At 38.9% G+C, this 13894-nt stretch overlaps 1 protein-coding gene across 17 annotated transcripts in view; it reads left to right on the top strand.

Moving 5' to 3' along the window:
* Window positions 1-3242: 3242 nt before the first annotated feature.
* CSNK1G3 (casein kinase 1 gamma 3) overlaps window positions 3243-13894 on the top strand; it is a 73851-nt gene continuing 63199 nt past the window's right edge. For 11 of the 17 annotated variants that reach the window (XR_015799546.1, XR_015799547.1, XR_015799548.1 and 8 more), the window contains exon 1: window positions 3243-3415. The gene's annotated coding sequence lies outside the window, so the exon portion shown is untranslated. Of the gene's footprint in view, window positions 3416-3647; window positions 3936-13894 lie in introns of those variants that run through there. The other 6 variants (XM_088156672.1, XM_088156673.1, XM_088156677.1 and 3 more) reach the window with 2 other exon arrangements.

Below are 13894 nucleotides of genomic sequence, written 5' to 3' on the forward strand. Positions count from 1 at the left end.
ATCTTAAGAAGCTGGAAGAGCTTTTAAGATGTGAAGGAACCAGGACAGAAGGGAAAGAGGAACTATAATACTTAAAAGCCAGATGTTATGTCTGTGGGTTTCTAGTGCAAGAATTTAATTTATTAGTATCCAATAATTAAACAGTTCAGCATGGCAGGGGGGAATAAGTTAATTAGAGAAACACAGCATAAATAAAATGGTGTAGGCTAATGGAAACAGTTGTTGAAATACTACCAAATGGTGAGTATTAAAATGAAAGCTGAAATATTACAGGGAACAAATTTCATGTCCCTTTTAAAATAAAGTACCTTTTAAAAAGAAAGAAGTTTTGGAAAACTAAGAGGTGTGGTACCTGGCAATTTCTGTTACTACGCTGTGTGTGCACGAATTGTCAAAGGATTCCATGAGGGCAATACTGCTCAGACTAGAGTTAAGCACGGGAAGTACTTCTTCCTTCACTTAGAACAGCATCCATATGTATACACAGCAAGTTATACCACTTTTTGGGATGTTCACGTGGTGGTTTTGGCTGGGATAGAGTAAATTTTCTCTGCAGTAGCTAGTATGAGGCTGTGTTTCACATTTGTGCTAGGAACACCATGTATTTAATATGCATATGGTTAATGTTGAGCAGCGCTTACAAGCAGTCAAAGCTTTCTCCGTCTGTTGCTTGTAGCTGCTTGGTTTCCTACCTCTATCATTAGCATGCTGCAGGTCCACAAGGAGCTGGGATTGGACACAGCTAGAATAACTAACCCCAGCTGACCACAGCTATCATGTGCTGTCATGCTCAGCATATACATCAGGCAGAAGAAGTAAGAAAGGGAGATGTTTCGAGTGATGGTGTTCATCTTCCCCAGTCACTGTTATGTGTGATGTGGCCCTGATCTCCTGGAGATGGCTGAACACCTGTCTGTACATGGAAAACAGTCAATTAATTCCTTGTTTTGCTTTGCTTGTGTGTGGCTTTTGCTTTCCCTATTAAACTGTCTTTATCTCAACCCACAATTTTTCTGGCTTTTAATCTTCCAATTCTGTCCCTGATCTTACTGGTGGGATAGGGAATGAGTGGCTGACTGGGATTAAACCATGATAATGCTATCAAGTTTAAGCTACAGCACGATTTTTCTGTTTTACGTACTTGATACATGGCATTGCCCTTGGAGATTAAAATTATACATAGCAATCATCCACCTTCTTCACCACTGCAGCTCAACTGTAATTCTAACCACCCCAAACTGATGCCTCTTTCTGTTAATTCCAACATGTGGAAGAGATCTTTCTCAGAGATTTTGCCTTATGCTCATCACCTAAATCTTAGAATTACAGTTTACTAAGTAATTTGTTTTGTTGAACTAATGATTATGAGCTAACTACTTATTTTTTTTTAATAAAAAATCATAACTTGAAAAATATGCTACAAAAAAAATCTGCACTTATTGTTAGGTTTATGAGAGTGCATTTAGAAAAACCAACGAGAAAATTGGGAAAACCAATACCAGTTAGTTGTGAATATGTGTCCATTTCTGATAAAAGTTGATAGGAAAATTCAGGACAATTGTACAAGCTTAACTTGTCACCACAGTAAAGCAAGACTTTTGTCTCTGCTTAGTTGCTTGTGAAAGTGGAATGCTTGTGTCCATCAGGATCCTGCAAAATTAACTAGAACTCAGTATATGCTCACTCCTCTTAAGAAGGATTAAAGCATCTTTTACAGAGGGAAACTGTCAGAGCAGAACACCAGCTCTCTGTACTGTCCTAAGACTGCATCATGTATGATGCTAGAGAAATCGACATTAATTGCCGGAAGAGAGAAGTTCTGAAGGTGAATCTGTGCTCCACAGGGTAAGCAAGGAGTTACACATTTCTGTGAATGAACGACAATGATGTTCCTGAGGCCTGCTCTATATACCAGCACACTGGCAAATACTTAGCATGAGAAAAGAGCAATTATCAATGGGCCCAAATCGCAAGATCACAGTTAAATGTCACCAAGATCCTTCTTAATAGGACTAACAGCACAGATTGCCTATGGAGGATTTTTGGCAAAAGTAATTCAATGTCAACTGAGACAAGGAAGTGAAGCTTGAGCAAATGACTTCTGAAAGGTTCTTGAAGCTATATTGCTGCTAATTCTCTTTTTCTACAAGGACTTGTAGAATGTTCTGGAATGTGCCAACTTTGCCTAAAAAATTATTTGAACAAGCAATAATCCAAGATCTGTCAGAACTTCCAACACTTATCCTTTGCATCCGCTCTCCTCCATATTCATAATAATTGTAAAACAAGTTGCTAATAAACTTTTAAAGTTATTTTTATGTATTCAAATATTAAAAAGGTAATACTTTTAGTTAAAGCCTTAGACCCTCAGCGGTCTAAATGATACTCAAACTTCAAGGTTTTAAAAATGCCACTCTCCTGACTGGAGAACTAGAAAAGAACCTAAAGATCTTCTCTTTTGCACGAGTGTTGGCACAACGTCTATTATGTAGCGTTTAGAAGTTTGTTGGTTTTTTTATATATATAATTACGTGGCAGGTCTTGCAGACATCAAGTGAGAGCGGGGTTCTGATTTCCCCGTTTCCTGCACGGACACCCAGGACAGGGAATGCAGGATGCCCGAGTGTGACGGGCAGGGTAACCTCACCCACATGCGGCGACAGTGCCGAACCAGCGGTGTGGCAGCTGCCAAGCGCACAAGAGGGGCAGAAGGGGGGCACAGCATTCCTGTGAAATTGCCAGGCGCGATCCGCCCGGCGACGAAGGGCGTTGGCATCAGGGGACTGTGACCCAGCAGACGATGGAAGAGGGCTGCGGCTGCAGGCGCCCCGTGGCTGCGGTCCGACACTGACTCAGCCGCCGCTGGGCACAGGGCAATCCCTGGAGGCCAGCCCTTCACATATTAAACAGGTACCTTTGTACCTATAAGGAGAGGCTTGAGGCGGGGTAGGCACTCAGCGGCCTCCTCTGAGCGCGATCTCTACGTTGTGAGCGCAGCAGCAGAGCCCGGCCTCGGCCGGCTCCCACCGGACCCCTCCGGACGCTGCCGCCGGAGCAGCCCCACCACGGCGCGGCCCCGCCCCCGCGCTGCCCCCCCGCGCCGTCATTGGCTGCCGGCTCTGCCCACCAGCAAGCCCCGCCCCCTCCCCAACCTGACGTTCGCTTCCCGACCCCCGAGTGGCCGACGCGTCCTGTCAATCACCCGCGCGAAGGGCGCGCGGCGCGTCCCGCCCGCCCGGGCGCCTGTGCCGCGGTGGGAAGGGGCGGGCGCTCGGGGCCGCCGCCGCTTCCCCTCCGCCTCAGAGTGCCGCCCCGGCCGGCCCCGCTTTGGAGCTCCGCGCCAGGGGCGGGGCGGGTCGGGAAGCTGGTGCCCGGAGGTGAAGGGCCGAACTCCGAGCCTGTGCGCCGCTCCCCGGTAGGTTGCTGTCCCCGGCCGCCTCTTGCAGCCGCGGCACTCGCGGCGGTCGCAGCACCTCCGTGGGCCGAGGCCTTGGGCTGCCTTTGCCCCTCTTTCCCTGGCGGCTGCGGGGCGTGCGGGATCCGCGGAGACCCCTGCGAGCGCGGCAGGGACGGAGGCAGCTGCCCGGCCGGGGCGGAGAGAGGCGGGGCCTGTGCGGGGCCGTGCCGGGCGGTGTGCGGAGCCGGGCGGAGCTGGCCGCGACCGGCGCTGGGAGGGCCCGTCGGCTCCGTGGGGCCGCGCTCCTGCGGGGCAGAAGCCGTTGCTGTGAGACCTCCGAGTGCCTTCTCCTGCAGGAGCTGCTTGTGGCCGTGGGGTTCCCCGTCTGGCGGCCGGTGTCTGTGCTGCTGGCAGTGGGTGGTCCGACCGAGCACTAAGCTCGGTTTGTAGGTACAAGTAGATTTGTTTTCCTGGTCTGTAGAAGCAGGTTGCTGGAGTGCGATTGTGCTGGATTAGCAGGTTAGAGGCAAACTATGCTGTAAGTGCTCTTTTATTCTTACCTTTTATTTTGCTTTTCAGGCAGTTATTTATAGGCACGCTCTGAACGCAGTGGTTTTAAGTTTGATTAATTAAAATCTCTAAAAGTGATATTTTCCACTATGGAACTCGGCCAGACATTATTTTCAGGCATTCCTGTTCATTTTACTGGTACACGCTTAATGAGTGTTGAAGCGATATGCAGTGTGTAAAAAGGAATTTGAATATAATCGAGGATTTTTTTTTTCTTACTGAATTTTGTAGTTACGATCATTTACAAGTGCATACACAGATACTGTGCATGTCCTTAAGCATGATTATAAGTGAAGCACACTGTTAAGCATATTAAGCCTTGCTGCCTGGGTTATGACTGCTTGTAAGGATAAACAACTTGCCTGCTCTTTATACTCACATCTCTTCTGAATCCACTTATCTAGTGAACGCATTTTATCCCGAGCTGCATTGGGATGTTCAAATCCAAGATAGGAGTATTGCTTTAGAGAGAAAACATGAAGTAGAAGTTGCTGTGCTAACTGTATTTTAGGAGATGTTTTCTCTTGATCTTAGTATCCTTTAGTCAGTTTCTTTTAATTGAGACGTTTCAACACTAAACAGTATTTGCAGTGGAAAAAGTGGCATTTTTGTTGTACTGGCCTGAAATGGAGAAATTACCTGGGAAACGGCAGACTATTTACATCATCTGAGAGTGACTTTCAGCTAATGAAATTAATCTTTTGCCACTGTGCATCAAATAGATGTATTGGCTTATAAAATGTAAATAAATTTCAGAATCTAGAGTACTAGTTCTGATACATAATGTTTTCTATAGAGCTTTTTCTTCTGTGTGATCAAGATAAATATATTCAAGATTAGTTAAGAGAATTAACCTGTGACAGGGCGTGTCTTAACCGTTCTGAAGCTGTTCTTCTGAAAAAAAGAGAAACTGAACCTACAAAAGAGTTTTTCCCTTGTCCAGCTTATTAATGCACAATTAACAAGACTGAATTTACTTTCTGTTCTAATTTTTTTCAGTTTTTAATAGTCTCATAGTTAAATTAATGGCATTATTAAAGGTTATGCATTGTGTCAAATCTTAGTGTTCCCAGTCTATCCACAAAATTTGTCCTAAGGAAATAGAGTTATTCTTGGTAGTTACTGTGCTAAATGGTTCTGTGATTAAAAGCATCGAAGTTACATGTATTTCTAGTATTTTTACTCTTGTCTTGAAAATCTGTTTAAAAAAAGACTAGGAAGTCTTCTGATGTTTAAGAATAATTTGGTGTAGTTATGTCTACAACAATAAATGGAGAAGTGTCAGTGGTTACTTTTCTCCAATATCTAATTAATAAAACGAACTTGCTAAAGATCAGGGTACTGATCAGCTGTGTTCACTGAGTTTAACTTTTCTCGAGCTGAACATTTTTTCTGTTGTAAACAAAACATAGTTAGGTCTCAGTCCTCAAGCTTTTCTTCTAACTTTTAAGTGATTTTTTTTTTTTTGGGATGTCCTACATAAAAGTAATAAGGAATTAAAACCCTCCACAAATCACAGGAATAACCAAGTTGTAAGTCTGACATACTGTTTCTTCACAGTTTAAGCTCACTGATCCAACTGCAAATTAATTCAAGGGTTTCCAGTCAATCCTTAATACCTCACCTGAAGTTGTGTGATCAAAATACCTGACAGTGCCTAAGGGAAGAGCAGAACAATCCTTTTCAGCTGTGGTCTGTGTTTAAGTGATCTAAAACTGACTGTGATTCTTTGGAGTCATTTAATAGTGTAAATGGAATGGTATGTTTCCAATACCAAACACCGGGCCTTTAACACTCTTTCAAAAGTGTTTTGAGACTTCTACATAATTGATTTCCCTGATCTATTGAAAGGTAAAAAAGTAATTTTGAAGCAATTGTTGTATGTTTTCTGACAATCATTTTTTTTTTATGCTATGCGGGCATTTTTAATGCTTCCTCAGTACTGCTGCAGAACCTATGCAATGAGATCAAGCCTGATGCTGCTGTGCTTGGTTTTTTTTAAGTGTAATTCGGAGTAGCCTCCTAAACTTTGTCACTGGAGTTCTAGAGGTTTGTAAGTAACAGCTGGTGAAGAAAAATGTGTTAAAGCTAAATAGTTGGTTAAATGAAAGCAGACTAGTGAGCAGGTAGTTAAAACCTAGAGTGATGATCACAGATAAAGGCAGTGACTGGAACATCTGTCCCTCCCTGTGATCTTAGGTAGCCACTTATAATTTAATATTTCCTCTTTGGCATAGGGAGGGTGTAGAGGAGGAGACACCAGGCACTGATCCATGCTATGGAATTGGTTTAGGTTGTGGTTACTTAGGGAGCTTTCTGAAAGCAGTGCCTTCAGAGGAAGTTCTGAAACTTAGGAGTAGAGTATGGAATAATTTATTTTGGTGAGATTTAGCTCACCTGTTGTATCTTTAGTTCTAATGTTTTATAGATGATATATTCATTAGCTTAAATATATAAAAAGGTTTCTTTCTAACAAAAGGGGCAGAGAATATTTTATATTAAATATATATGTATGCTAATAAATATTTGTGGTAAATATATTAAATATACAACAGTTTTAGACTATTACAAATGTGTTTATCAGTGTATTCTTCTAGGATGTTTATTGAACTGCATGCTCTGTATTTCTTACAGAGAACGTTTTTGACGTCTACACTTCCCTCTGTTCACCACCTCATTTGCCTGGTGTTTTAGACTTTTTGTAGGAAACCTTTTCAATTTAAGATAGATTAAAATCCTGGTTTGGCTGTTCAAAGGAGGATATTTACTACAAAATAAATACATTCTGTTTTCATATAGGTGTGAAAAGCTAAAACAGTTACCTTGCTATTTGTGCCTGGTATCCTGCCTTGTGCTGTGGAGTTAGGGATGGGAGGAGACATACTGATCAATCAGAACTGTGTTTGTCCAAATGTTTACTCAGGTAACTGTAGGTCACAGAAGCCCATGACACACACGCAAGTAAGATTTGCATATTCAGGTAAATTTTTTACTTAATTTGACTTCGTGTGTGACATCATTAATATAACTAAAACCGTTTTTCCTATGCTTTAGGATCTTCTCTGTGAGCTTGCTAGCCAGCTTAGCTTTTAACATGCCGAGACTTTGTAGTAACAGTTGTACTTAACTTAGTAATTTAATGTGATTTTCCTAGAATGGATTTTTTTTTTCTCCATATTCCCTGGCTGGTAATTTATATTCTTCATCAACCATGTGTTTCAATGATGTTATTTTCAATTAAGATAAGATTTGGACTATAACAAATGGAGTTTGTTGTTTGGATGAGGTCCTTTTCAGTAGGCCAAAAATACAGATGTCTTATGACAAGTGGAGCCTAGATATCAGTTTGAAATCTAAGTTTGAAGTGGTTTGTCACAACTTCTTGTATTCTCTGTAATTGTTCATTGAGTAATTTGTGAATTGCCATGCTCTTTATTCAGTAAACCATGTGCAATAAGAGAATGTAGATGGAACAGTTTGCAGCAGAAGCAGAGTTGAAGGTGGCGTTCAAGTGGCAATTTTGGGGTATTATGTCCTCGAAGGGATGCACTTCATGGGCTGTGGAACACCAGTCATTGTGGCTGTGCTGCTTGCTGTTGGAAAGGCCCTTCTCTCTAATATGGGGCATTCCCCTGCTCCATTTCTGGCTGTGCAGTTTTGTAGCTCCACTCTTGCTCTCCATCCTGTCTGTCGTATCCTCCACTGAGTTCATTCAGCTTCTGTTCCGTAGTGAGTTACAGAGTTTGTGAGCCTTCGGGTACTCTGAGTGAGTCATGGCTTCACTGAGGCATAGGAGTGCTGGGGGTGGTGAGCAACAGGAGCAGCAGGCAGTGTGCCACATGCAGTAGGAGAAGAGCCATTCTGCTAACCTGTCAAAGTTGTCTAATTGCATTTTGTCTTTTGCATTTGCATTTTGCAAATTTTGGACTTAGGTTCTATTGTACCCATAAAACTGTTCTTTCTGGTTCAGTTTGTCTTTGAGCTTGAGGTGCTAATTACCTAGTGAATGTTTGATCTATTATGTTTTTACAATTTTATTGGCTGCATTTTTGTAGAAAATGCTTTAAAAGCTTGGGCTTCTTGACAGGTTCCCTTCGTGATGCTGGAGGTGTGATTTAGTCCAGGACAGGACACTTCTGCCTAGAACAACGTACTATTTAAAAACTGTGTTATTATCTGTTGAAGAATCCTGTATCTTTCTATATTTAAGGCACTAAGCATTTTACATTTTATACCTTTATATTTGAATTTAATTGAAGTAGTTAACATGACTTAGTATGTTTCAACAGCTTTTTAATATAATGATATAAAGCAGTCCTTAAAGGCATTCAGTATTGCTTTAGAGGAGTTTTACTAGCTTATAATGAATAACATATTTCATTTCATGTAGTATTGATAATTTTGATGTCAGTTTAAATGTAGATAATGTCCATACAAATGCAGCTTTCTTAAATCTTAAGTAATTGTGCAGTAATCTTGGGAAGATGAAGTAATGCTATAGAGGCTGAAGTCAGTGACATGATTGCTTTAAGGGTCATGGGAGACATGGTTTCACTTCTAATCTTATTCATTTGTATTTTCTTAGTTGCACCTTGCAAACGCTTTCTTCTGGGAACAGAGAAGTTCGGTATAGAATGTTTTTTACTTTCTGTGGAAGATCACCTCGGTTGGCACTCATTCATTTTCTTGCAATGTTCCAGGAGCAGGTTGCTCAGGGTATGAGGTTATTAAAATGTCTGTGTAACTTTTGCTGATGGTAGGCTGAGGCCTCTCTAAATCTGGAGAAATAAAAAATGATGAAACTTGAATTTATGGTTAGCAGTAAAGAGGGAGGGCAGAATTTTTACAACAGCCAAGAGGAAGACAGAATAACTAAATTTGCTCAAGCTTTTGTCAGATTGAGAGATGTCTTTACAGAAATGCTCGTTTTTACTTTTAACTTTTCCAACAGTATTCAGTTTTGTTTGTTTTTATGTAAAACGTTGGTAGACCTTTAAGTAGATTCTGTTGATTGTACTTAGACTTTTTCCAGGAGAAAATTCAGTTTTTTAATGAAATGAGGTATTTTTGACCTGCAGATCTCTCATCTGCTGCCTATAGAAATGTGGAACTTTTAGGGGAGTTTTAACCGAGCTTAGATTGTTATGCCTGTGAAGATCAGTTCCTATAAGCTACATAAAAACAATTTAGTAGATAGATATTTATTAACCATTGTGAAGGATGTTACATGTTTTGTGGGTAGTAGCTTGAGAGCTGTTCAGCTTGCAACTTGTAATACTAGGCAAGCAATAGAATATTTCTCTTCACTGAGCTAGAAGGGAACATTTTCATGTGGAAAGAAAGAAGGAGTTGTGTGAAGACAGAGAGCTGAAGGTGTATCAGAGGGTGGCCTGGGAATGCTATGGAAATGTGGAAGAGCCCAGCAAGGTGAAAGTACTATACTACACTGGGGCTGTATGGGTGTTGAACACTAATCTGTAGGCAGCTAAGCTTAGCTAATGTTGATGCTTTTGAGGAATGATTTTTATATTAATCTTCCTAAGTAGTACATCAAGAATTTATTACAGACAAGTGCCCACATCAACATAGTGACATTTCCCATTTTAGTGCTTGAGAATTCTGTTTTGATTTAAACTCAGTGTCATTAAGTAACTGCTATCAGACCTTGACAAAACTGATGGCAACAGCATCAGGTTATTTTGTTCTCAGAACTTTTAATTTACATCGGATGATTCCATATTCAGTGTTGTTTGAATTTGCGTACAACACTGAGAGACTTGTTTTTTCCTATGAGTTCCATAGAAAAGCATTGGTTTAAATATGTTTTGTATTACTTCATTCAGTGATGAATCCAAGATCTTAACTGTGGCTAATGTTTTCCTTAAATTTGTGTCACTATGCATCTTATGCATTCAATGTGAAAGTGTCAAGCATGATTCCATTTGGTGTGGTGTCTGAACTTTATCTATACCTTTTTATGCCATAATAAACTTGTAGCTCAATAAAAAAATCTTTGCAGCCTTTTGAAGACTATTGAGCTGTAGTTTCAATTTAATTAAATTTTATATGTTTTAGGTATACATTGCAATGAAAGCCATGCAAGTGAGAGGAGAGTTGCAAGTGTATGTTGTAGTAAAATACTTGGAACTGCTGTAGAAGGTACCTGTCTAGTTTATGGAGACTATTCAGACAGCAGAATCATTTGATTGCCATGTAGTTTGTTATTGTTAGAAAGCCTTGACAGATTCATAGCTGCGAAACTTAGTCTGGAGACATTTTCCTGTACTGTGAGTTATCCCTTTCCTCACATGTAGAGTTATTAAATTTGAACTTGGCTCCTCTGTTAAGTTCTTGAATATGACCATGTGATTAAAGGTAATTGACAGAAGGAATTGTGCCAGAGAACTAAAAATACTTTTAATTTTGAGAACTGATCTTCACAATCACTGTGGAATGCTAGAGCACTTGATGTATTTTAGCCTACCCAAACTCTAATCTGAAGACAGAATTAGTGTCTTTTGGTGTCTCAGAAATGTTTTGGGTTTTTTTTTCTATATAGCACTGGCTGCTTCACCATGGTATGTAGTTTTGTCTTCAAATGTAGTTACAGTGCTAGACGAAATGCAGTACTCTTTGCTTTGTTTTCTAACTTATAAATGTATTAGCTTCACCATTTCTCTGGCCTAGCCTGAACCTTTCTCTTGTTCTGCTGTGATAGTTGCATGCTGTTGTAATTATTCATGTGGAAAATCGAAGCCTCCATTATGTAGTATTAGCTAGCCCAGCATTAGCTTTCTGTCAGCTGTGGACAGTATTGCCCATTTAAGTGTATATGGTTGTGGTGGTGGAAAGGTGAAGAAACAAATAATTGAAATATTTCTTAACCCTCAGTTTTTTCCTTTCTGTGCTCCTTTTTAATAAATCAGCTTTAATAGTGTCATTATTAGACTTTTAAAATTTTTTCCTTGTGTTGTGGCTGTCCTTTCTGAAAACTGACTTTCAGCTTTTACTCTGAAATCGTTATTATATGATAGCGCTAGAAGGATGAATGCACAGAAGTTTTAACCAAGTAACTGTATGCGCTTGTATGGAATCCTAAAGTGAAATTGGTAAGATTGTGCTGTGAAAGCCTATGATGAAGTGTAGTTCATAGATTAGGGCCAAACTTGCCTTCTAGATCAATGAGAAAATAAAAATGTTTATGCCGTGACCAGAGATAGCCATCTCAGCTGATGTTTGTTTAGAGTTAACAGAGATGAAGAGATTGCTTGGGGATCTTAATTGCTACATAAATTTGTGGAAAAATTTATTGAGTTGTCTGGAGTTAGGGTGACCCCCAGTACTGTACATGCCTTCTGATGTGACAGCATTTTGACCAGAAGTGGCAGTTGGTGGTGCAGAAGGATGCATCATTATTACTCATTAGGTAGTAGACTCAACTGACAAAATTAAGTGTACAGAACAGATACTGAATTTTGGATATTGGCAGCCCATAAATTCGTCCATGTGCACTGATTTAACTAGAATAGACTTCTTAAACAATAAAGATGAGGTAGGTTTTTGATTAGTTCTTGTACAGGTGAGTGGTTGATTAAATGTGTTAATAAAGCTGTTACTCTGTTAGATTTTGTGCATTAAAGGAGGATTATATGTGGCTGTATGTGGTTTGTTGATGAACTTTCTCTAGGGAAATGCCTATGTACATGAAAATTGAAATTTTTATTCTAGAATCTCAAATTAATTATTTTCATTGAAAATAGTGTGTGGTAGGTGATATGCTAAGAGAAAAATGTAATTTTTTATTTAATAGATTTACCACTGGAGATGAAAACAACTTTTTAGAAGGCTTGGTTATGTAAATTTTTGTTCATAAGAAAGATACTTGGATTTACCTTGACACTTTCAATTAGGCTGCTTCTTTGAGTGCCCCTCATTCATATGTATTTGTAGTTTGAGACTGTATATATGTAGACTTACATTCAGTCATCTAAACCCTTATTTAATGAGGAAAATCATATATATCTGTAAGAGTAAGCAAATACCTATTTTAACATAACTGTATTTTTTAGGAATGCTGATAGTGTAATTTGTACACCAAAATTAATAAATTCTGTTCTTGGTTATGCAAAACTTAGCTGAGCCTAGAATAGGTTGATATTACAGAAGGCAGATGTAGAAAAAGACTGCTGTGAGAACAGAACTGTTGTCTGAGTTTCAGAAATGAAAATAAGAATCTGTGAAAAACTGGGACTTTTAAGTAAAAAAGAAATGGTAATGTAGAACATACTTAGGATACAAACATTGTATTGTTGGAAGTTCTGGTAATGCAAATAAAATTTATGTGCACTTGTGATCTGTTAGTTGCTTTGGAGTGCTGAAGAGTATGAATCAAAATAAAAGTGTTTTAAGGCCACATACACTGAGAAATAAACTGGGCAGTTGAACTCCTGCATGATCTATTATAAAGAGATTTAATTTGCCTTTGAAATTAGATTATTATATTTGCCTTCTTAGATAAACACTCAGGTCTTCTGAAGCATAAAAAACTTGATGTGATCAAGAAGTAGCAGTTGCTTTGCATGTTTTCCCTCTTGGATGATGAAACTCTAGGAAGGATTCAAACTTACTATATTATGTACTTTTTCTCTTTGAAAGAAATGTAGCAAATGTGGGATTTGTAGTTCAGTATTTTGAAAGGCAAACAGACAGGGCAAGGATGTGGCAGTGGTTTTTGATGGCTTGAATATTGATCCTGCTGAAGATCTTATTTAAGTGCATTGTTACTTCTCGTATATCCTGTATGTTTCTTATTTTATTATTGCGGAGACAGCAGTCCTCCCATGTGAAGCTGAAAAAGACCATCCTTTTTTCTTGCATTAGTTCACATCTGCTACAAAATATTGGTATTTTTTAGGAAAAAGGATGTTGTTTCAGAGGATTTGCATATTCTTTTTACAGTGCTTCCAAGGTAATTGTTTACCTAATTGAAGTCAGAATAAATACCTAAGGAATGGGAGAATAAAATAGTCTTTGATGAATTAACTAACTTCTGAAAATATGAAGAGCAGATAATGCCAAGCTGTATTTTGTTTTTATGTTAATTTTTTTTTAAGCTATGAGAGCAGATGCCATTAGTCTTGGAATTCCCCTGGTATATGAAGTAGATTATATTGTTGAGAGCAAAATGAGTTACTGATGAGTAAGTTTTCATTATGCTCAGGTCATATAAAGAATACCGTCTAAGACTTGCAAAATGATTCAATAATGAGCAATTTTGATACAGGTTGTTGATAGCTGGAGAGAAAAATTGTTTCAGGAGGAATTTGTTTGTAAATGTTCTTTGTTTTTCAAAGCTGATGTCATGAGTATGTACCATCTGTGGAAGTTTTATGTATTGAATATGTCAGCACACTCATTTTGTCTTCAGTTTTGACTAAACTGCGAATGATTTTGCCTATTTTTTCTGCTTTGGAAGTCTGAAAAATGATGAAGTAATAATTTGGTTACATTTAATTGAATTATGCAATGAATCATTTAACAACTTTTTATTTTAGAGTTTGCTTAGGAAAATATTATACAAAAAATAAAGCTGTGGACATATTTATTTGTAATATAAGTCATCGCACAGTCACTTTTTTGGGTCATGTGAAAGTCATGGAAAGCCTGAATTTCTCTTACTGGACTAAAGGGAAAATAATAAAATCCACTCTTCAATCATTAAGTTTTTATTTTTAATTTAAATAAATATGGATCTAACTAAATCATATACAATTTTAGAGAGATTTTTCCAATTCAAATTCTGAAAACATTTTTGTGGTTAGTAACTACTGTCCTAAACCTTCAAGGGATCTTCAATTATGAGCCTATTTGCTGTCAATTTGGAATTTCATAGATTTCCTCTGTCGCATGGAGACGTATATAAAAATG

The sequence above is a fragment of the Sturnus vulgaris genome, chromosome Z, assembly GCF_052056855.1.
Source record: "Sturnus vulgaris isolate bStuVul1 chromosome Z, bStuVul1.hap1, whole genome shotgun sequence".
Lineage (NCBI taxonomy): Eukaryota > Metazoa > Chordata > Aves > Passeriformes > Sturnidae > Sturnus > Sturnus vulgaris.